This window comes from Melanostigma gelatinosum, assembly GCF_949748355.1.
Source record: "Melanostigma gelatinosum genome assembly, chromosome: 1".
In the NCBI taxonomy this organism is placed as follows: domain Eukaryota; kingdom Metazoa; phylum Chordata; class Actinopteri; order Perciformes; family Zoarcidae; genus Melanostigma; species Melanostigma gelatinosum.
This window is the reverse complement of record NC_136634.1, coordinates 18,001,229-18,026,167: the sequence shown is the minus strand read 5'-3', so window position 1 is coordinate 18,026,167 and position 24,939 is coordinate 18,001,229. Positions and strand designations below refer to the sequence as shown.

At 44.2% G+C, this 24,939-nt stretch overlaps 1 long non-coding RNA gene across 1 annotated transcript; it reads right to left on the bottom strand.

Moving 5' to 3' along the window:
* Window positions 1-3,146: 3,146 nt before the first annotated feature.
* Window positions 3,147-9,773, bottom strand: LOC306777240. The gene is made up of 3 exons (XR_013771970.1): window positions 9,632-9,773; window positions 5,857-5,894; window positions 3,147-3,260 (listed from the first exon to the last, which is right to left on the bottom strand). It is a non-coding gene; the product is annotated as an uncharacterized lncRNA (long non-coding RNA).
* Between the last annotated feature and the right edge of the window lie 15,166 nt (window positions 9,774-24,939).

Below are 24,939 nucleotides of genomic sequence, written 5' to 3'. Positions count from 1 at the left end.
CACGTCTCTGAATTACCTTACACTGTGTGTGTGTGTTTGTGTGAAGTATGGCGAATGAATAATCCCTCACACTCCGCTGTTCTTCAGTGCTACTTTCACCAAAGCGGAGTCTCAGAAGCATGTTTCTGGCATGTTCCGTCTTTTCCTCAGTGGAGAAAATCCTGCGGGAAAAACTAAGTGAAACATTTGTCATGCTCACGTTGTGGCCAGATTGCCTGCGAGAGAGGGGGAAAAAAAAGGGAGACTTGTAAACCCTGATCAGATCAGTCACTAAAATTACATCGAGAAAGCTTTTCCAATAACAGCTTGATATTCGGACTTCAGCGCTGCGTTGATGTATGTTGTCGACGGAGAAAATCTGTTAAGTCTGTGGCATGTGATGCCAACAGTCTTAAATATTGTTTTCACAACTGTGCAAGCTAATTACCTTTAATTTTTCATCTGTGCTCCAAGGGTTGTAAGAGACTGTGATTAGTGATTCATTACTTCTCATTACCTGGCCTGTCAAACTGTTTCCTTTACTTATTCAGGCTGATTAGCTGTACATGGCCCGCCTCTCTCGATGAGGTTGGGAAAGAGACCTCAAACATGGTCTGCAGATAAGCAACTGTAAATAGTAATAATGATGAGAGGGATAACCATCAGCAGCAGGAAGAACAGGAAAACAAGAAGAAAACATAAGATCACGGTGATCATTTTCACAATGGAAAGAAATAACAAAAGATAAAAAGACGATATCTGTACAGCCAATTTGCATTTTTCAAAAATGAGATGATTCTGATGTGGGGTTGATAGGTAAAACCCACGCCATCAGAGATGCTATGAGCTGGCATGTCCGCCTTTTCTCCAGAGAAGGGTTATTTATAGGTGTCAGAGAATGAGGATTGATTTACTGCAGGTAAACAGCATGCCATTCTCAGCAAAAGGTCAAGGTGAGCCAAAGCTCCGGTGGATGAAATACAGGAATTTGGCATCTGTGTTTTTCACTTGTTCTGTCAAGCCAATCAGGCTGTGGAGGCATGACAGGACCTGATCACATGCAAACTGCCTTTTTAGATAAAGCGATGACACGATGAGTCCTTGAGTTCAAACGTAAAACAACACCAGGAGCGATAAAGAAAAAAACAGGGCTGTACGCTAGAAAGATGAGCCCTTACAAAGCAGTAACAGAGCCTGAGTATGACATTGACTACAGTTGTGAGACATTAACTAAAACATTCATCACCGTTAGGAGTAATTAACAAACTTCCCCTGCATTAATTAAAGGCCCTGCTTTTAGGGAAACTGCGCTTAATTAGGAGGTTTGACAGGATGAGGCCTTAGGGATGATCTATATAGAGGGCTGTTGGAGGGGTACAAGTGACAGAATTTCCACAACGCTGTGAGTTTTTTGGAGCATTTCTTCCAATCGCCACAAAACTCTGTGCCCTTGGTCAACTCACAAGCACAGTCTGGTCTGGCCTGATCTGGCTTGGCATGGCTCTGAAAAACTATTGACAGGTATGACAGGTCTCCGATTAGCCAGTCAGCTGGAGGCCCAGACCTTGTCACCTGTCAGCTAGAGAGATGAAGGGTCGAGTGAGCAGAGGAGGAGGAGGTGGAGGAAGACGGCGGCGAGAGAAATTGAGGGGGAAAAGAGAGTAGAGAAAGAATTGGTGGCAGTAGTGGCGTAGAGTGCTGACGGGGTACACACAAATACAAGAAGCAGCAATAAAACTGCATGTATATCAGGCCTGAGTCACCTGCAGAAGTGTTTGTGAAGCAGTCCATTACAAAAACCAGAGGGTTTGAGGATGACAATGGTGTACCTGAAGAATCTGTGATTGGATCGGGGATTAAGGGGCTGGCGTGTCTCTGAAGGGAAACAGGGAAGAGACGAACGGACACAGAGTGGAAGAAAGAGAGAGGAATGGACGGGATGGAAAGGGGACAGTAAACGAATGTCAGACTGCCCAGGCAGGGAGACAGAGTGGCAGAGTGGGTGGGCTTTGACAGACACATCTCACACAGGCTGACAGCTCCGTCAATAGCCCCAGGATGGCCACCCTGATTGACAGCTAGCAGGTGGCGCATGAATGGAGTTGTCAGGCCGACTGTCAGTCAAAGTCACATCGCTGTGGCTACAAGGCCCCGGCTGAACAGGCACACAGCTGCCCAAGGTGATCTCTGGGTGTACAGGCAGGCTTTTGGCACAGGAGGCTGAGGCAGCTCAGATCATGCTAAAATTACCATACACGGCCGTGGCAGCACACGATAGCTGTGTTGATTGGGCCTATTTCATACTAGTGGGCAGATCTGGTACATACACACATGGCTGGTTCCACTCAATTTACGAAAAAAACGTAAGAAAAAAAGGATTTGAATGTACTATCGATGCATCTCTGCAGTTTTTCCATTTCCTTGGTTCCCCTTAATTGAGCATTGTTCCAGCACGAGGGCATGAAGCATAGGAGCTAATGGGCAATAATTATATGTGAGAGAGGCTTTCTCCCTGGAGTGGAATCCAGAACAAATGGAAGCTCCGATGTGCAACATTCTACTTCATTACATCTGCCGCGATTAAAGCCCCAACATCTGGCACCATATCCTGACAGATAGACAAGACTTCTGGACTGGAAGGGAAATCGAGCGATATTTACAAAAATGTAACACAGGGTATTTACTGGATGAAAGAACAAGTGCTTTGGGCAGGCACGGTACATTCTCCCTGTCAGACAAGTGTTGAACTGATAGATGCGTGTAAACACAAGTAAATCGTTTGGACAATTCTGACAAAATGAACGGCACTAAATACCCTCGCTACACTTTCACATCACAACGGACTTTATTATTATTATAGGCAGCTTTTTTGCTACAGATAAATACGTACTGTGGCTCTTCAAGTAAACACTGGAATGTACATCAAGGTTGGTTGTTAACTCTTTTTTTGTTTTTGTTTTTTACAATTTCTATCATCCTAACCCCTTCGACATGAAGATAAAACAATAATCATAACTGTCTGTATCTGCTGTTGCCACGACAACATCAAGTCCCACAGAGCGATGTCATGCCGATCTGGTCTCTTCCCGGCGCAAGGTTATCTCCCGTGATGCTCCGAGGCAATCTGGAGGGCCTCTGGGGCGCGTGCGAGCGCCGGAGGCGGCGGTCGGGGTAGAGGCTGTTGTCAAAGGGCTTGCGGTGGACACAGAGGACGTGGGTCTTCAGGTTGCCCTTCTGGGAGGCGCTGTAGGGGCAGAACCTGCACTGGAACGGCTTCCGAGCTGGGAAAGATGAAGAGGGCAGACAGAGAGAAAAGACTTAATACAGTTAGAGAGCTCAAACCTCGTCCCCAGCTGACCACTGTGAGCCAGTCAAATTAAAACAGACCAACAGCTCTGGCTCAAAACAACACATTCAGTCAGGTTTGGTAGGAGTACAGGGTGCTAATCGAGAAAAAGCTTTGTGAAAATGAGCAGGGTGAGATTGAGCCTTGTGAAAAAGATTTATGTTTACAATTCTGGATATTAAATCTAATTTTGACGGTCATGTTTCCAGTATTCTAGACCAGATGTTGGCAGGTGAGAAGTTCAACTTTGACTGAGCTTTTGAAATGTCAGAGGGAAATAAAGTCTCACACACACACACACACACACACACACACACACACACACACACACACACAGTGAAGTTCCAATGGGGCTTAAACAAGTTCCCTGTTCGTCACAGTGGGCGAGAGTCACTGTAGAAAAATGTAAGAATAAAATAACACTCTAAAAATGTGTTTTCACAATAACAATTTGCTCTTTCTAACACTGTGTGACACTTCATGGGCTGAGATGTTTTTATAAAGCAAGTTCTAATTCATTGTAACATATTTCCTGCACACAACACACGGACACATGCACACACAGACAAATAAACACACACACAAGTGTTGAGTTGAGGAATGACAGACGTCTGCAGCTGGGCGGCAAGGTATGCCAAAACTTCCTGTCTGTCCCCCCTCATTAGCGGCCGCTACATAACTCCGCTACAAATAATGTGAATCTACATGACAAAGCACAGACTGTACCTTTAAGATACAGACAACAAAGCAGACCGTTAATAGCTTCCAGAAGTTTACGTGACCTTAGTAAAAATTCAGTATGACACCAAAGCCCGAAGGTGTAGCTAAGATCAAAACAAAAACTGTGCGGATGACTCATTTACCTGTCTACCTCGGCAGTTACGTGTCCTTGTTCACTGCTGTGCTATTTCTGAGATGTTACTTCATATAATGACTTTCTCTTTTCCCCTCTGTCTAACACTTTAATGTGTTTCTCTGTGATTCATGGTTACAGTAAACCATTATGTGCTGATGTCATTTGACATCACTTCCCAAAAACTGAGGGCTGTCTCAGCCTTTTCACCCCGCCCTCGCCTCTTCCTCTCTATCATGCTCCTCATCAGAGCTGAGACAGCTGTACGCAGCTGAACACTCGCTTTCACATCTACATAAAAAAGGTGTTTTTTGGGGGGGTAAAAGTGGGAAAACTCACAGACGGTGTGAGCAATAAAAGGTAATGCTCCATCTGTTGGTGTATAATAACCTGATGGCCGTAAAGGACACACACAGGCATTCACACACCAGTCGGAGAGAGGATAAGACCTGACACATCTGAATATCATCAGGATGGCACAGAGGGTTGTGTGTGTGTGTGTGTGTGTGTGTGTGTGCGTGTGTGTGTGTGTGTGTGTGTGTGTGTGTGTGTGTGTGTGTGTGTGTGTGTGTGTGTGTGTGTGTGTGTGTGTGTGTGTGTGTGTGCGTGCGTGCGTGCGTGCGTGCGTGCGTGTGTGTGTGTGTGTGTGTGTGTGTGTGTGTGTGTGTGTGTGTGTGTGTGTGTAGGTGTGTGTGTGTGTGTGTGTGTGTGTGTGTGAGCGAGGAAGCAGAGAGCTGTCTGGGAGGAACAATTGTAAAAGAAAAGCTTTGTCAAAATCCAGGTACAGAGCTGTTTGTGGTGTTAAACTCAACTGTCTCTTTTTCAAGCCTCAATCAATGGAAGTGGGAAAAACAGGAAATGGGGGTGGACAGCAAATAATTAACATTTCTGATTCTGTGCATCTTTTAATCTCACTTATAAAATTGCCGTCATGAAGGATAAGCACATAGGGAACAGAAAAAACCCACAATTCCCAAATGTTACACATCTATTGTAACTTGAGCGACTGAACAGATCTACCTCAATCTTGTTAAAATCTTGTAAATGCACTCAGATGATGTGAACAATCCCGTAGCCCATTACACTTTCATAAAGTCAGTTAATAATGAGCCAAAAGGTCTCGTGTTTGCATCAGTCGCTTGTTGCCCTGCGTGTCTCCCCCCCCCCCCCTCGCCTTTCTTTCTCTCCCCCATCGTCTCCCTGGGTCTGCTCTTCTTTCGTCCCTCCCACCAGAGGAGAGGGGAGGTCCAAGAGAGGGCAACCTCCAAATAAGTTCCATTAATCACAGGCAACAGTCTAATGTAACTAATATTTTACAATTAGAGGAGACAGCAGTGTGCTCGGAGCCATCCATCTCTTCACCACATGATCCTCCATTCATAGGCTGCTCGAGCCACAGTTTCAGACCAGCCGCACACACTCACACACACACACACACACACACACACACACACACACACACACACACGCGGATGCACAAAATAGACTGGACAGGAAATGAGGGGGGTGGAATTGTGTGGTGTTGAGAGAACGAGTGAAGGAAGAAGAACATAATGAATGATTACTGACTTTGACTCTGTATAATACTGACATTGGACTGTATTAAAGGACAGTTCTGGTTCAGTTCTTGTGTAATTTTGGCCATCGTTTGCATCTGTTATGATAACATTGTACTCACCGGAGTTATTGCTGAGATCTGGGAACACGGCGACATCACTATAACGAAGTCAGACAAGAAACACGGGCAGTCAGACAGATTGTAAACAAGCTAACAGTACAGCCAGATTATCTGAGGAAAATCACAGGAAACTTACACAACTATGGCATGTATGCTAGGTCAAAGGTGAACCAGGAAGTCATAAACTGCGATGGATGTTTACAACAGACAGTTTGGGTTGTAGTTCTATCGCTCAGCTTAGTCTCTCAAGAAAGTTAAGCTGACCTCGGAGTTTGTTTAAAAACCATATAACCGTTTGACCACTTGTGTTTCTTGCCTCCTCGGACTTACTTTTAGCAATCAATGCAACCACCACGCAAGCGTCCAGTACGTAACTCTCTGTAAAACCATGATGTGTCATTTTACCTCTCATATGTATGTAAAGAAATGTAACAAAGGAGATATAATGTATTTTTTAGTGAGCGTAAGAGGTGCTAGTAGGCAGATTGTTTTAACGTCAGACAGAGCCAGGCTTTCTGTTTCCAGTCTTGATGCTAGCTATGCTAACCTTCTCCTGGCTGTTGATTCATATTTAATGTACAAATATCAGGGTGGTGACTTCTCATTTAACTCTCAGCAAGAAACTAAAAAGCCGATATTCCGAAATGTTAAACGATTCCTTTAGGTACAAGTTTGTAACCTTCTCTTGCCATGAGTAGGGCTGGGACTGGCCTCAGAATATTGTGGTACAAAACAGAATGTGTCAGTAGCAGAGCAGCACTCTGGTCAGACTACTTTCTAAAAATCAGCTTTCCAAAGTGAGTGAAAAAGAAATTCCCATTAGCTATCACATTAGTTGTAAAAGAAGATCATATATAATGTGTGTGATTTGGTTAAAGACATCGTTCTGAGATGAAGTGTTTTTTTCCCAGAGTCAGAAACAAATAAATGCCTTATGACAGACCTCTTTTTATGTATTTGGTGTAGTCGGACGTCATGTCAAACAGCAATATTTGGCTATCTTCGCTCATTTGTCGAGTGCTTATGGGATCAAATAACATAATCATGATCCCATATAGGCATCCAGGAGTTGAGCAAAACGAGCCCACAGTCTAAGACTTTGAAAACCCTTGTATGGGTTGTGTTTACCGGTATATGTAACATTTGAGAACTTTGGCTTCTTTTGTGTCAGAGAACCAATTTTACTGTGGTATTAGTATTGAAACTCAAATATTGTATAGGCACTGTATAAAATATGTAATACCATACCCTGCCTGACTTTAGTTTGTACACATGTATATGCTTGCACCTGTACGCATGAATTCCCGTGTGTGTGAGAGTGTGTGTGTGTGTGAGAGTGTGAGTGAGTGTGTGTGTGTGTGTGTGTGTGTGCAGTGAGAGTGTGTTGTGTGTCATAGGCTGAGATAATGACCATGATGACAGTGGCGGGGCCGACGGGGGCCAGAGGAGCTGAATGGTGACGGATGACACAGGGCTGAGCTCTGATGGCACACAGACAGTGAGTGATGACTGCATATCCTTCCCAGTGCTCCACCCTTCATTATCTCTATGGGGAGAAGCACGGCACAAAGGCAGGCCGCGCTGCCCTCTCGCTGCCCTCAAACGACATCTGCTCATGGAGACAGCCGCACTACCGCTCCTCTTTCACCTCGCTGTCGCTCCATCTATCTCCATCTATGGTGATCTTTCTCGCTCCTTGTCTCTCTCCTTTTTCTCTCGCTCTCTGTCACCCTCTCCGCGGAGGGTATGCAGAGGTCAGACAATGAGATAATAACTCACCCCTTTCAACCTTTCAAATCGGGGGCCTTTTCTTCCTCTCTGTCCTCTGTTGTTCGTTCACTTTTAATCCTTTCTTTATCGATCTTCTCATATTCTCTTGTTCTCATGCGTCTGAGAGAGGCCTGGTCTGATGTGGCAGAAGACACAGCTGGTTTGGTTTACTGGTTAACTGATTTAAAGTGGGATGAACCCTGAGGCATCCCAGGCGCCACATGACTGTGTTCTCAAAAATAGTTGTCCTAATTGTGCCTGTGAAAAATGAGAGCGTGCCATAATACCTGGTACAGAAACATTTACAGGTTTTACCACAGCGTAACTGTTGAGTGGTAAATGTTGCCATCTAGTGGTTTAGTCAAAGCAGTGCGGAGATGAGAGTTTCTGTTTAACACACAAGGGAGGGCTCAGCGAGACTAATGAGCATGCAGACAGGTTCAACCTGAGGTCACCATCTGGCCAATTACCACTGCTGGCACATTGGAGCCGACCTGAACTGTCATCACAAACACATCACTCCATGTCCGAACTGCCCGGCAATATGTCACCATGCCACTCGACGTGCCACACAGTATGGAGAGGATGGGGGCAACAGGAGACAGCCCCGTGACAAAGCCACCTGGTCAGCACTGCAGACAGGACAGCCTGCCGGGCCACCTGCTTAGTTCAGTTCTAGAGGACACTCAATGGACTCTCAATGTCAGTTACTCATCTCAGTGTCCAGTTTGACTGGCAGGTGTTTATTATGTCTGTGACATCTTCCTCCTCAGGGAGAGAGAGAAATATGGAGGATCAATCTGCAGCAAACAAACGGGATGCTTGAAATAACTCCGAGCAGGAAACAAATACATTGATCAGATTGCTTAGAAACACAAACGATGGTCACAGAATAATGAGCTGTGTATGAAGTTTAAAAAAAAGGTTTGAAATGTCAATTGTTGCTAGATTTTTAAAGGAATTTAAAATAGGAGGCTTGTTCAAATACGACGCCTCAAAGCGGTCAGCTTTTCGAAATGCCGACCTTTTTTTTTTGTAATTCAACTGACTTTATATACACGATAAAAGCAAGAAAGAAACATGAACAGTGCGACGGCCGTGGCAGGAGTTGAAGGAGAGGGGTGCTTTTCGGCGTATTATTATAACCATCTGTACAATCAAATAGAAAACTACATCTTGCTGTTGGAATCATAAAGAAAGGGAACAGATGTTAATCCCTAATGGAGTTGACAGGCACTTTCCTGTCTTTCACATGAACATATTGAGTTTCTGAATAAGAGGGGGATCAGAGGGAAGGTGTATCATGTTGCACTCATAATACATGCATATCAAAGACCCCAGCTGTTGGATTCCCTCTCTTGAGAGACAGCATTATTAAATCTGCACTCAGCGAGCATATCACACCAGCACAAGAGTTTAAGCCTCTCCATCAGTGGGCTTCCATTGGTTTGGGTGATTTGTAACCTATCACACAGGAAGATTATATCATCCTTTAAAGTGTAGGGTAATCAGTGGCACACACCTGTGTCTTCTTCAGCCCTCATTTGAGAAAAGAGAAAGCAAAAGAAGAAAGAAAAGTGAAGTGCTAAAGGAGGTGTGTTGTTTGTAATTGGCTTGATTTATTCACACACTCACACTCACTCTTTACACTTCCTCTGTCAGGTGATGATGGTGGAGATACTGCCAAAAACGTTTTCCTTTTTAAAAGTTTCTGTAACAGCATCCTTGGGGTTGACAATGACACGCATGCTAGTCAGCCTCGTATATTTAGAATTAAGTGAGCCAACTGTAATATTGTTATATGGCCATCTGCAGTGGTCTATCACATTGAGATGGGGGTGATACACAAAGCATCTGAAAGGAGATAACAAGTTGGGGGGGAAAAAAGCAAAGACCAGCTTGTGTCCACTAGGTGGCAGTAGACACCTTTAAATGCTAATGTCACCCTGGCTTCATCTTGGTAACAGTGACAGCTGCATTTAACATACATGATATAGATGCTCACCTGATGCAACATCTTTCTCCATGTTCCCGCCATCGTTCGGACTGGCTTTGTGTGCGCTGGCAGGTGTGCTGCTCAGGTTCCCCTGGGATCTGAAGAAGGAGAGCAGGCCGCCCTGGTGCTGGATTTGATCCGCCTGTCCTGGAGTCAAGTTCTCCAGAGAGGAGATGGGAGATTGAGCCACAGCTCTGCCCCAAAGTCCTGGTGTTTCCTGCTTCTTCTCGCCAGGTCTCTGGAAATCAACCTGCCCCAGCTCCTCTGGCTCGAGGATATTATTTTTCTTCCACTTGGCATCATTTTCGTCCCCCCTCCCGAGCTCTGATTTCTCGAATTCACCTTCACCGTCATGACCTGTGGAGCCGGCATTCTGTGCGTTCATCTCTTCTCTTGTTCCCTGCACCAAAAGGTCACACTGATATGCAGGTTTCACGCCGAGTTCAGCTGCAGCGTTAGAGTAACTTTGTAGCCGGCGGGTAATGGAGGAGGAGAGTCCATTACTGAAAACGCCAGACATCTGTACCAGTCCAGCCGGAGATATGCCCGAATGAGACATGACAGACTCCGGCCTGACAGACAAATCTAAAGGCTCATACTGGGACTTCCTGGTTTGAGCCGATAAAGAGCCCTCTACACCTGCTTCTTTGTCAGTGAGGTCAGGCTGCTTGATGAGCAGGGCGTTTTCACCATGGCTCTCCAGACCAAGATAGTGGACTGGGCTCCAGTCTTCCCTGGATCTGGGTCTGAGTTTGGGGTTGGGGTTGGGGCTGGAGCTGCTGCTGCTGGTGGGCTGCAGTGGAGAAGAAAGATCCCTGCTGTTTTGCCAGTGGGGGAAGTGGTAGCGATCCAGATGGAAGCCGAGGGAGGCTGTCTGTGCAGCGGCGAAGTCGCTGGAGAGTGGACACCTGTAGACTTTCTCACCTAACACAGACAAAAACAGCAAAGACACAACACAATCCAAATCAAATTAGGAAACTGTGTGCATATGAGTCATACTGAGCACTCTGTTCTGAGAAAAGTATGTACCAACAACCGTTGTCTAAACATGAAAAATGTTGCAATCCCACACCAGGCTGAGTTGAATGATTTAAGCGCTGCCCTGCAGTAAATCAAGCTTGTAATCAGCTTTCAGCTCCAGTGATCCATCATTTTACAGTATGGACGCCACCACCATGTGCAATAAATACACCCAAAGATGTTAACACCAAACAAGATTCTTCCAGAAACAATAAACAGTCAAATTCAAAGCAAGTAGAACAAGGCAGATGTCGCAGACAAGAACCTCATTCCATCAAAACCAGTAAGTGGGTTTCCCAGTCAAAAATAACGAAGTCCAACATGTGAGCAGTTCTGATTAACCGCACCATGTACTGTAGCTGAGTTTATTTTTGCTTCCTACTCGTGAAAAATGGTGTGTTGGAGCCATAATTCAAAAAGTACAAAGTGTGTTATTGTGGAGAATGACAATGGTAATTTTTCTCCTTTTAGCCGATGAAAAATATCCATCTGGAAACAAGATTTGATCCTGCTCACCACAACTTTTAATTAAAGGTAATTTAAACGTCTTCTTCCCTCTGTTTACCTACAGTTTAATCATTATAGCTATCACAGAAACTCCCTCCAGGGTTAAACACACTCCCTGTGACCATTTTGAGTTCGTGATTGTCTGAGACCTCAGCCTTGCACTGTCTTTAAACAGCCCAGCTGTTTCGCTGCCATTCCAATTACAGTAAAAGTCATCCGGCGCCATTAAGCCACAAATATTGGCAGTTTATTGCCCAACACTCTCCTGGCATTTGAAGGTCAGGTCATACATTATACTGTGTCTTTTAGGGATGCGTCTGGGATTGGGAGATAAACCCACGACCATTAATTTAATTCTATGCATAGTGATGCCTTATTGTTCTTCTTTAATGGACTAATATCTGAGTTACAACGGTGATTCATCCCCGACAGAGAAATATCAATTTCATACGCCTCAAGATCTGACCCTGAGGTAATTCTCTGAGGTAAATCCAAATCTAATGATCTGTAGTTGTTACTTTACTTTGTTTCCAACTTTATTGGAAAAACCACCTCTGTGAGGTGAATGGTAGTAAAAGGAGGGCTGTTTGACTTTTTGACTTTTCAAACGTACGAAAAACCATAAAACAAAGCCCACATATTACCGAAATAATAGCTGAACCTAATGAAATTGAAAAATCACTGCTGAAATGGCAAATCCGCACCCCTGAACTGAAGGTAGTCACCCCTGTTTGCACAGTTTGTGTGTCTACAGTGTGTACAGTGTGTACAGTGTGTTGGATTCAATGTGTGCGTGCATGAATGTGCGTGCATGAATGTGCGTGGCTGTGTGAGAGCGGGAAAGAGACTTCAACGGTGCCACACCCTTGTCTCCAGTAAGAAATAAAAAAAATCCAAACAGCTTAATGGAACTGGTGTCAGACACGCCATACATCTCAATTATTCTGCGGCTGGAATTACGATGACATTAGCGGCCAGCTCCGAATGCAGAAAACACATATATCTGACCTCATCTTTCAGCGTGGACCTTCCTAAACCCATTTGCCAGCCTACACGAGAGCAGTAAAACAATACGAAGAACGAAGACTCTGCCTATTCCTTCTCTTCATTTGGACGGGTGCCATCTTTGTGATTGCCTGGTTCATGCTAACTTAATCAGTTTAAGATTTACTTACACTGCCGAGGCTCACATTATGTGAGGGGAGTAATTTTAGAGCTTAGATTTATCAACCAAAACTCCAATTACTGCATCATTACAAACTCCAGCCTCTCTCACCTAACACAGAGCAACTAATGAAGTGATGCATATGAGTTATCCGCCTTTACTGGATGTGAAAGGCAGAGGAGAAAGGTAAATAAATAAGTAAAACAATTCCTCAACTGAGCCGTGTCTTTGGAAAAAGCATGCAGCTGGGCTTGGACGAGTGATTCATTTCATAGGGAAATAAGCTTTAAGATTTACAGCCATACATCGTCAATGCAATCACAGGCTCACATACTATATGCTTACAGGCATTTGGCATTATATTGTAGATATCAAACTCTATACACAGTAAGGTTTTGGCTTTTTCTGTATATGCAATCAAGCACCTGAAATGCAAAGCAGAGATACAGTGTGGCTGGTTTGGTTTAAGATGAAACAGAGTGAGGGAGAGAGGGAAAGGGAGTAACACACAAGACTGGTGAGAAAAACAGGGGCACCAGATGTTCTTTGATGTTTATAATAGCATATATTATTAATATTAATTAGACCACATCGTCAATGACGCATTTGGGACGTTTCCAAGTCAATTAAGCCAAATGGCATTCAGGAGATGGTGGAACAATATTTCAAGGCAGGTGTTCAGAACTCCCTGGGTAAATCTTTTTATCTGCATGCTAGGAAAACAAGCATTTTGAGCTTAATTTGAGCCTCATATCTGCAATAATAATTAAAAAGAGGATTAAAAGACAGAAGTGAGAGGGAGACAGAAAAGCCAACAGGTAATCGGTTCAGACAAACCAGTCAGGCTGGCTGTGATCTCTGAGTAAGAAGCCGGATTTGTTGAGCCAGACACAGGGCCGAGTTAGATAAGGACCCGTTTGGTTAAAAGATGCTTTTACTGTCAGCAATCACAAAGAATAGACTGATGTAACTGGAACAGCCAAATGAAAAGTGACACTCTGTAGAGCAGCTTGCTTTATGTCTCTGGGTAAACCACTGCTGGTATTACCAGTCACAGCTTCACAGACGCTTATCATTCCTTATAGCTTTAACGCTTACAGCAAAAGAAGTTTAAAAGCATGGGAAGAAGGGACAAAACACATGTGGGGACAACATCATTACATGGTGTCTGCTCACTGACCTGAAGGTTAAGAGTATTGAATGGGACTAATTAATAACTGTCAGAGCATTTTACGTTTGGTCGGCATGTTTTTATTCTGAGGCGGGATCTAACTGGTCCAATGTAGGTCAGAGGCCTGAAGCGTGCACCCTTCATTAGTTTATCATTTTAAAAAGAGTCGTTAGTCTTAATCTCAGATTATAATTAAAGTCAAAGTGCATTTTCAAATTAGTCCTGGTGAGATGTTGAGAGAAGTAATTCATGACACTTCTGTTGAAATCAAAACGCAATTTCTAATTTAACGTGCTGGGCTTGTGCAGTTAAAAATCTAAATCCAGCACTGTATCTGGAATGTATCGAGCAAAGACGCCGTCTCTCACTCTGACAGCCATGACTGTACTATATTTGCTATCCATATTGAGAACATCAATAACTTCATGACCACCATAGGCTGACTATGAATAATGCAGCCAGTAATTCTGGACTAATCAATGTTCCTCAAGCTGAACATCTGGCAGTGGTAATTCTTCCTCAGCATCTCTGCTCTCCTGAATTAGAAAACACTCACTCTCTCTCTTCCTCCACGTCCAACCGTCGAGACAGACAGACTTGATCAGTTACAACCCCCCCCCCCCCACCTCCGCAAAAACGTATCCCTGTTATTAAACCCTCATCAAGTGGTGCGTGTTCTCCATATGTGTAGGATTTACCTATCTGTCCCGCAGCAGACCTGTGTGTTGAGCCAGGGCCAGCAGCGTGTGATTGTGTTAATTAATCTGTCATTGTGAGCGCAGGGAGCAGCTGCAGAGGTCTCTGGGATATATTGTCAGAGCTAAACAATGCGGTGCTAAGCCCCCAGAGTGAGTCTACCATTACACAAGACTAAGAACAGAGAGGAGAGGAGGAGAGGGGGAGCGAGAGCCTGCCGGATCCATCATTGACGAAAGCAATGACGCCTGACCTTTACAATGAATTAGTTTCCATGCTTAATATTGACTGAAATTAGAGTCTGATACTGAATGTGCCATCCCAGAACTGTGTGCACGCAAATCCTCAGCTAGCCAGCTATCATAAATGTTTCTGGAAGTGACACCGTATGGTCTTGGAGATAGGGGAGAAGAGGGAAAGTAAAAACAACAGAGCTTGAATATGTTTCTAAAAGAGCAACCAGAGAGGGATTTGCCCATAAACAGCGAGCATTTACATGTAAATATGCAGATACCAGTATGTGTGTACAATATGGAAACAAAACATCAAATGAGATTAGACCTGATCCATTTATCTCTGCTATACGGCCATCATTTAAGAGGATGCTGGATCAAATCCCACAAGAGCGCGGCAGACTTGGACGTACATAACAGCAGCACTCCAGTGGAAAATAACCACAGTCGTAAGCTGGTGAAGAAACAGAACAAAACTTTGGATTTATTTCTCTTCTCTTAACAATGCTGTTATAGCAGTAATTTAGGCTCATGATAACATGTTAGCAGGATGCCATGACAAGAAAGACATTTACCCAGAGAGCCGAATCATCCAAATCACCAGGTGGAACAGAAGACTATCAATAAAAATACCAGGTGGTAGATCAAATCATAAAAATCACTGGGTGGTATGTATCAAATCATTAAAAACACCAGATGGCATGCATTAACATCTTGTGCCCCCGTAGGCAAGGGGTGGGGATGTGACGGATATAAAATAGAGGGTACTAATTATCCCTACAATTCAACATGATGCCATTATCTTTTAAAGGAAGACAAAGTCCTTGCGGATGACAGTAATATCTGTGGTGGTGTTGCTGACCCTGCGCTTCATGTCCACCTACACCAAGTGGGAAGAGAGATGAGGCCACAGCTGTCACTTCGCTACTATATTCCCACTTTAAAAAAAAAACATATAGACAAGATTATGAGACGCAGAGGTTTGATCCTTTGTTGTGATATTCTACACTGATTTAATTAGAGCGCCGTAATGAGGTCTGTCATCTTAGCAACAACACCTGACAAACAGTGATTCCGTATGCAAGACACGGATTAAACCATTGTAAACCTCAACTGTTCTGGCTTGAATTCAGGTGGCGAAGGCTTTCATGTTGCATTTCATCTCTGCGTCTCTGCGTCTCTGCGTTCAATTAAAGGAAAAATGGCCAAATCTTTTTTTTAAGTTAAAAGCAAAATGTACGGTCAAAATCTAAGCAGCCGAGGAAGACATGTTCATATTTTTAATACGCGATATGGTTCAAGGACCAGAAACAAGGGATCTTACAGTCCCTCATTAGACCCTGAGGATGTCAAACTTTGGAAAGCACGAAAATAATATCCTGCTATCCTCATTTATCCTCAAAAAAAAAAAAAAATTCAGAAAAAAGAGCTTTCCATGACTGAATTACCTGTAACTGGAGAAGAAGATAGCGGTTGATGATCAAGGCCACTGCCAGAGTGGGAGCTCCCCGTCTCTGTGATGATCTCTTTCTGCCCATGACGGCTCATGCTGCCTGGGCTACCGGGCCTGCTGATGGCCTGAGTGTCTTGGTCGCCATCGTCTACAGGGACGCATCTCTCAGGCAGGTAGGGGGAGCTCTGCTGCTGGTCTTTAAGACCGAACATTTGCTGTTCAACAGGCAACCCTGGTGTCATGATCTGCCAGCCTGGGTAGCTGCTGCTGCTGTTGAGTGCATCTCTGTTAGACATGACCTTCTGCAGATAGTCCATGCCAGTGGAGCTCAGTGGAGGGTGGAGATGATTTAAACCCAGTAAGGAGGAGCTCTCTGCATCTGTCAAAGGGCCTGGACCTGAGGAAATCATCCTCCCTAACATCTCCCTAACCTTCATGTCAACGCCAGCTGTGGCGAGCAGCTGGCTATAATCTTGATGGTCGGCTCTCGCCGCTGTGAGGAACCTGTTGTGAATTCGGGTGATGTACTGTGAGTAGAGGTTGCTCTGGTGGTCTTGTGTCAGGTTCTCCATGTTAACAGAGGTCTCATGTTCAGCAGGGAGATTACGCTTGGCAGCCAGCTTATTTAGGTGGACCTTCATGTGGTTCTTGAGAAACCAGGGTTCTTTAAAACGACGGCCACAGATCTGACAGCAGTGCTCAAAAGAGTCCTTGTGTTTCCTCATGTGACCCTTCAGGAACCAGGCCTGGCTGAATGTCTGGCCGCACACCTCGCAGGGGAATTCGCCAGCGGGCCTCTTCTTGTCGCCGGCCCCGATGGCGGGCCTCTGCCCTGATCCCGAATCAGCGGTTATATGCGTCGTCTCAACGTGGGCGATGAGGTCCTCCTCCTGTGAAGCCGCAAACTCGCACAAGGTGCATTTATAGGGTTTATGTAGGATCCTGATGTGGCGCTCAAGCTCCTGCTGCTTCCTGAACTTTCCCTTACAGAATGAGCAGCGGAAGCCGGTGGGTTGGGGCTGGATGGGATCTTCATGGATGGGAGTCACCTTAGGAGATGTGGATGTGTGTGGCTGGCTCTCTGCAGCACCAGAGATGGTTAAGAATGGCGGTTGTGTCGGGACAGTCTCTAACAGCTGGGGCTTTTGAAGTTGGTTTATATTGGATGTTTGCTGTTGGCCAACATGACCAGCCCGCGTCTGCCTGTCCCTTATTATCGCCCTTTCCTCAAGCTCATGAAGTAATCTATTTTCCTCCCTAATTCGTCCACGGCCTTTACCCAGAATGCCTTGCTTGTGAGTACGGAGGTGTATCTTCAGGTTTCCCTTCTGGGCAGCCCTGTGGTCGCAATACGGGCACTTGAAGGGCTTCTCGCCGGTGTGTGTGCGCATGTGAAGGGACAGAATGCTGTTGAAGCGAAAGCGCTTTCCACACAACGGGCAGGGATACTTCCTGTTCTTGCGACTGTCATCCTGGGTGGAATTTACCTGGGAGACCATGCTTTGATTGGTGACCCTCAAGAACTGGGAAAGCTCTGCTCTCCCATTCATGCTGCTGAGAATCCTTGCATCCATGATTTGATTGGCCAGAAGGGCCATCTGGCTCCTAATTGGGTGGGTGGACGGGGTAATGAAGCTGTCCTTTCAGGCACTGGCTGATGTTACAGTATGTTGGTCAGGGGTGTGTGTGTGTGTGTGTGTGGGACGGTCGGAAGGTTAGCAGTGAACTGTGTGCTGACTGTTTGCACTTATTCAGTTGAAACAGGATGTTGATTCATGCTGTTCAGATGAAATGTCTGTTTGTTGTAGCCCAGACCTAAAAAGAACACAAAAAATGAAGGTTAATCGAATTCTGCCAAAACAAATACATTATTCAAATACAAAAATCCCCAGCTCAGATAGACCAAGAACAGGTGAGTATAATGTAAGTGGGGCTCTGAGCTGTCAATTAACGGTGTAAATCTGTACTCTTGCAGCTGCTGTATAATGCCAGTGATGCACAACAAATAGGTCAGGAAATAGAGCAAAGTAAGTTCTGACTCTCGTCATCCTGTCTTATTGTATACCTGTGGTTTTAGATTGATGTTAGAGGCCATGAAACTGCTGATTAAGTTGAACCACAAAGGCTTCCTCAACAAATATCTCATCTTTACTAAAGGGTGAAGTGAGAATCTTTGTCTTGATCTCATTTTGTACTGACACATCATACTAAGGCAGCACAAACCTCAAAGACTGTCTGCTTCTACTTGCCCTTCCTTTGCATTTCACAAATCTGCGCTTAAAAAAAAAAAGATTAAAGTTAAGCTTTTTCAGCAGGTCTATTGCATATTTGAATAAAACCTTTACCCGGATAATTATGTCACAGGAGTACTGAGGGAAATAAACAACTTGATGATGCAAAAATGCAAACTAAAGTTAAAGGAAGAATATCCAAATAGAAAGCTAAAATATGCTTCACTTCCCCCCCCCCCTCCCCTCCCTTTTTCTGTTTTTGATTCAACTGCAGCAGCAAAACAAAGCTTCAAATTCACATCGCGCTACAATGGTCGAGGTCACATAAGCGAGCCCGGCACAGCTCTAGTGCAGCACCAAAGGGCACAGAACAAAGCCTGCACTGTCCACACTGAATTAACACAGGCTTACATCATCCTGGACTGCAACCTCAGTCAGTCATGAAAATGATGTACACAAAATCACACAGATACAAAGCTGGCAGGCTGGCCATAGTTGGTGTGAGCAGTGAGTCTGCTCTGAGCTGTAGAGAATCAATGTAACCTGCTATTGATCTAATCATACCTGACAGGAAAAAAGTGAGTAAATTGTATTATAATACAGCAGATCCACTTCATATTCCTTAACCTGGTCTTCCTGAGCACCAAAACAGAGGGGGGGAGCAGAGGATGCCCCCCCCCCCCCCCACCTCCCACCAACTCTCAAGGATTACGGTCATTTGAGCTATTACCGCATTTTAATCTATTAATGTCATTACTGTACAGTAGCCTTGGATGTGTAATATTGTACAGTGTATCCAATTTTAAGGCTGCATCCAATCAATAATGATTGATCAAACTGAACTTCAAATGGATACGCGTCTGCAGCATCAAATGACTTGAAATACTGAATAGTTGTGTGTGCATTTCTTTTATTGCAGCAACGTAAGAACCAACCATTCCTTCTCCACAACATTAATAAGAGCCTCGTGTAAGACGGGGATGCACCAATCTGACTTTTTCAGCCCCGACAGTGATACCTGGGCGTTGGGCATCGGCTGATACAGAGTACCGATCCAATACCAGCATTTAATGAATAAGCTGTAAGCCTCACTGTGTGGAAGTGACCGGGATCGTTCTTTTATGTGTAAAGAAACATCAAACTCAACTTGAACATTGATTTCATAACTTTGTAAATAAAATGTAGGAAGTAAATGCAAAGATGGAAATTTATCAAAATAATAAATTGTACACCAGCAACTTGGCAAAACATATTTAGCATTAACATGAATTACAATTCAAGTATACATTTTTAAAAGCAGCAACAAAATCCAGTATACTAATATATAGCATATAGTATATGGTATATAAACATAGAACATTCTCACTGATACCCGATGCAGCTAATCAAGTCCATATCGGCCCAGTATCGGTATCGGTATTGGTTTATCCCTTGTGTAAGAGCTGAACAGTGACTATAACAAGCTCCTGCCATAGTTACTGTACACAATACCCACACTTCACCGGGCCTAACATTGTTTTATCATGCTATCTGTTGATTCTGTGTGTTTTAAGGACTGTCTCTGTTTTTTAATCGATTGTATTTCCAACACTTTTATTCCCAACATCTGTGATTTTAACAACCGCCTGCCCGGAGACAACAGATGAAAATTAGCCTGGCATATCTTTAGAAATGTTATTAATGTGCGCTGTCCCTGTCAAATAAGGTAATAAACGTAACTATTTAGCAATGCATGTGTGCCACATGTCTGCCATGGCCAGCGAGCTGAAAGCATGAGTAAGGCACTTAATAAAAGAGCAACCCAAACTAAACACAACCTGAATCAAAGACTACTACCAGATTTAATGTAAATAAAGGCTTTCAAGATTTAAAAAAAATGTCTGACAGCAAGTCTCAGCCACCTGCTGCTCCCTATGGTCCATAGCAACCTGAATCAGTCATGAAAGTATACCAAACCAAACAGATAAAGAGCTAGCGCGCCTGCAGCCACGGCTGGTGTGAGCAGCCTGTCTGCTCTGCACTGAGATCAATGTAAGGAAACCGGCCTGACCTAATCATATCTGACAGGGAGGAAGTGAGCGGAGGATATTAGCATACACCAGATCCACTTCATATTTGTTAAAGTGGTATTCCTCTGATTAACTAAGCATAAGACGGAGGCATAAAACCTTCATCGTACGTGCGTGCGTGCGTGTGTGTGTGTGTGTGCATGTGTGTGTGTGTGTGTGCGTGTGTGTGTGTGTACTAGGTTATGTAGGAATTGTTGGAGACTGGAGTGGTATGCAGGGCCATCAGGTGTTTCTCTGTCAGAGTGGATTAGGCTCGTTTTGGTGCAGTTTGAGAGAGGGCTTGATTGTTTTTAAGCATCGTGTCACAGTAGCGCCTCTTAGGTGTGGCCGCACGTACACAAACGAGGAGCAGGTGTGATTTAGCACAGCCAATAAAAGAAAAAGAAAAAAGTGACACATACACAATTAAACCAGCCATCGGAGCTGTGCATTCTGGATGATTTTGGATCTGACGGTATCAAACATGGTTGCAGTTATTTTTACTGCAGTCAGACTAAGGACTCTGTATTTCAGTATTTAATCTACAGGAGGGTGGAAGTGTAATCTTTTCACTTTGTAGTTGCAGCATATTGTCAGCTAGGATGGATGGGCAATATTGTAAATCCATGGAGCGCTGACACCGGAATGAAATTTATAGATCAGAAGTGCATATTTCATATTTCTTTTTAACAGCAGTTAAAAAGCATTAATAATGTATGTGGATGGTTGAGCTGAAAGCTGAATGCACCACACATTGCTGCATGAGCCTGCAACCAACAGTCACAGTGGCCTATCTAATGTAACCTAAAATAAAGGTGATCTATAAGAAAGTAGAAAAACACGAGTGGGCATTGTGATCATACAAACCATACATCACATGAAAGTCAGATGTTAAACATATTTTTTTTCATTTATACAGTTGATAATGTGATTATATAAGATGAGCAATTTTCCATGACACGGGAGAACAAAATCCTGAAATATTCTGGTGTTCAGATGATCAAAAATCAGAATGGCTGTTTAATTTTGAAGAGGTGAAGTTTATATAGTTCGATAACTAATAAGTAGAGATGGGTTATTCAACGAGTGTTTATTCTGATTTCTCTCATCATGCATTGTTGTATGCATGACACATAATACAAATGTTATTCATTCACACTATTCACCTCATGAAATAGGTATTTAATGTTACACACACCTTTATACCTCATACAGTGTATGGTGTTTTACATGTCTGTTGATGTCCCAGATTATGTGCAGTTTTTGTTTTTTGCCTACTTCTAAATCACATAACAAGAGATTTCCTGAGAATTCCTGGAATTCCCTGACTATCCCAGTTGGCGTAGAACAACATTTGTATTCACTGATACAGAGCAGGCTTATGAGCAGACAGTAAAAGCCCCCTGCCATGCATTATGCCCTCTGTGTCTCGCTTCACCCACGCGCCCACCCACCAAATCAGCCAGCCAACCATCCTGTGGACTGCCCTGTCAGGGGATGAAGAGCCAGAACAAGGAAGAGGCCAGTGGTAGCACAGCTGCCCACCATGACCTGTACAAAAGATAGCACCCATATACTTTCTGACAGCCAGATTAATGAAACCCTATAGGAGCTTCTCTGTAGGCCCCCCAAAAGCCTGACGGAGACAGAATAGTCTAACCAGCACCATTCATTACTGCAGGAGTACAGAGCACAGAAAGAGCACACACAGCACTGACAAACTAGCTCCTTGTGAGTAATAGCTAAAGAACTCATAAAGGAATACATACACATTTGTTGTGGATGCAGTAAATCTATGCCACTCCTTTTACAACCATCAAAAAAATCTGGCTCGTGCCCTGTAAAAATAAATCTGGTGCAGCGGTGATGTGATGTTATTTGGGAGTCAGCTATTTCACGTTTGGTGAAAGGAGGCTTTCGATTCATTTTGTATGTTTGTTCACGAATGCAGATTGGCGGCATTGAAGGCAACTGAGGGAAAATAAGATGCTCTGGCAACATACTCAAAGCTACAGGGTATAAAAACAGGTCTGCTTAGTGGTGAACAGCTGTGTTTGCACCTGTATGAGTTGGAGGACAGCGCTGATGAGGTTTACCATCAGTCTTTCATATGACAAACTGTTCACAAATCACATTTATGCAGACAACAAAGATGTGAAAATGTCGAAGTGTAAAGTTCTGTAACATAAACTCATTAATGTGTGTGTGTGTGTGTGTGTGTGCGCGTGTGTGTGTGTGTGTGTGTTTGTGTGCGTGGGCGTTGTGTATAAACTGTGCATGCATGAGCTTCCCCTGATGCTTTCAATGGCGCTCGCACACAGCTCACCGCGAAGAAATATAAACACTGTCTCCTCAACTCGTCGCCCTCACGCACATGCAAACACACCCACTCTTGCATGCTGTCTCTCTCTCTCTCTCATACACACACGCACACGCACATATGCAAGCAGGCACGTGCATATAGAATGTATTTTAAATCACTAATGTGTAAACAGTTGCTCTTGTTTGCACAGACCACCTGTTCTTTCTGGACACAAACAAAGCTTTGGCGTACGATGGGGTGTGTTAACAGTGTGGGGTGCGTCGGGGATGCCTTGCACAAGAGAAGCCTATCCACATGGTGTAGGCTGCATCAGATGGTTGGGCCCTGCAGGACGGCAGCCAGCTCCAACAGAACTCACGCAGATCTCAAAGAATGGAGCTTCTTCAGTCCGCAACATACTGACATCTTTTGCTTTCTTTAAGAGTACACCCCCCCCCCCCCCCCCCAACACATACACACACCCCTGATGCATGGAAACCATCCGATGTCGCTGTATCATTTAAAGAGACGGCATAATGTTGTTTTTACACTGTCTTTTATGTTGCTCAGTATTTGCAAAAGAGATGGCAAAAAATGGAGGAAAAACTAAATGTGTCTACTTTCAGTTGCTAAAGCACTTGGAGGCACTAAAACAAAAGTCATTAAACGAGTCATCACAAAATCCCAGCAGGAGTCTGGTAATGCCACTTACAGTATCTCATTAAGCTATGGCATCTACAGGAAGAAGAAAAAAACTGACAAACAAAGAGCATAATCCAAGGCACATTAACTGGGCTGATAATTCAATGAACTCTCATTTGGCAGCCATCTTGCCCTTATGATGGTCTTTTTTTCCAGCCGCAGCAGCAGAGCACAGACCCCTCGTGAAGTTCCTCTCTCTCACTCTCTCACACACACACACACACACACACATAAATATATATATATATATATATATATATATATATTTATGTATATTCCTCCTCTCGATCTCTCACTCTCTCTCTCTCTTTCTCTGTCTCTCTCCCGCGCTCTCAAAAACAACAAAACATCCACCATTAGACAACGGGGTTCCAGCGTAATTAGAAAATGACTTCCTTTGCAATCCTAGCTAAGTAGTTTACACACTGTAATTACAGGGACAAAATCATCTTTTCATCATTTCACTGATTGAGCTCATCAACCCAGTGGGATCCCAGGACTGTGCTCAGGCAACATCTGGGCTAAGAGAATTAGCCCTTAGTTTAGCAGGCCTTACACAGTGGCAAGCAACGCAGCATGAACACCGGACATGGCCGTGGCACAGGCCTCTGATTGAGACAGGGTTTTTTTGGATGGTGCATCGGATTGGTTGTTAGATCACCACAGCCTGTGATCTAACAATCAATCCGATGCACCATCCAAAAAAAAACCTGTCACTACACAGGCCTCATCAAAACCGCCCTCGCTCACCGGAGCATTCATCGTTCACTCATTTTAATACAATAGGACACAATTCCGGAGGAGGGCAAGGTCACTGCTCAGTAACTGTCTCTATTTCCCGCACTTTTTAAAAAAGCCATATCACACGTGCACTCCCCCTCCTCAGTGCGCTCCTGTACTTGTGAATTGAAGCATTGAGGGCTGACCTTGGTGCACAACAACACGCCTTTTCATGGGGAACTCTTCTTTACTCTCATTCTCCGTGTGCCCTGAGCCTTGACTTTCGAACAAACATGCGGTCGCGGAGTTGAAGGTGAAGTGCTTTCGTTTCGTCTCTGTCCTGTGGAAGGGCTCTGACTCTGTGTGTTGGCAACAGAGGCAAGTGTTTAATGTGGCAGCTGTTAGCCTCGTGGATTTTCACTAATCACTCTCTCCTGATTACTCTGATGAGTGTATGATGCTCTTAAATAATCAACCCGCAATGAAAAAAAAAAAAAAATGAAAAATAATTATCATCATCTCCCTAAGTAGTGCAGCTGCACCCGCCTGCAATAATTACAACTAGAACAGGGCGCCTTCTCTCGTCACTTACAACCACTTATTATTAAAGATAACGCTAATTGGTGCAGTGGTGGGCGACAATTCTTCATGGGGTTCGTCATAAAAAGCCAAACCTTGAAAGTTATGGGACATTAGAGGTCTTAAAGTCAAGGTACGGTATTAAACATCGCATGCTGAGACATGCCGATAATCTGAGCCAGGGGAGCAGTAGACGTCCTATCAGTAGCCCCTTGGTTGCCTCCCTGCCTTGCCCTCACTCCACCCTTCCCCCACTCCGGGTATCAGCCTGGCAGACACAATTAACATTTTCATAAAAACAATTCCCTGCCTCCAATAGTCCAATGTAATTTGTTTTCCATCTCTGTTCATTAATCATTGTTTAAATCGGTGAGCCATCCCCTCCACTCTGCCATCTGCACTCAGCTGTGTTACAGATATGACACCTTCCCCCTTAATGGGAGCTGACAGCCAGGAGAGGAGGCCTGTGGAAAATAGCTTCCTGCATGTG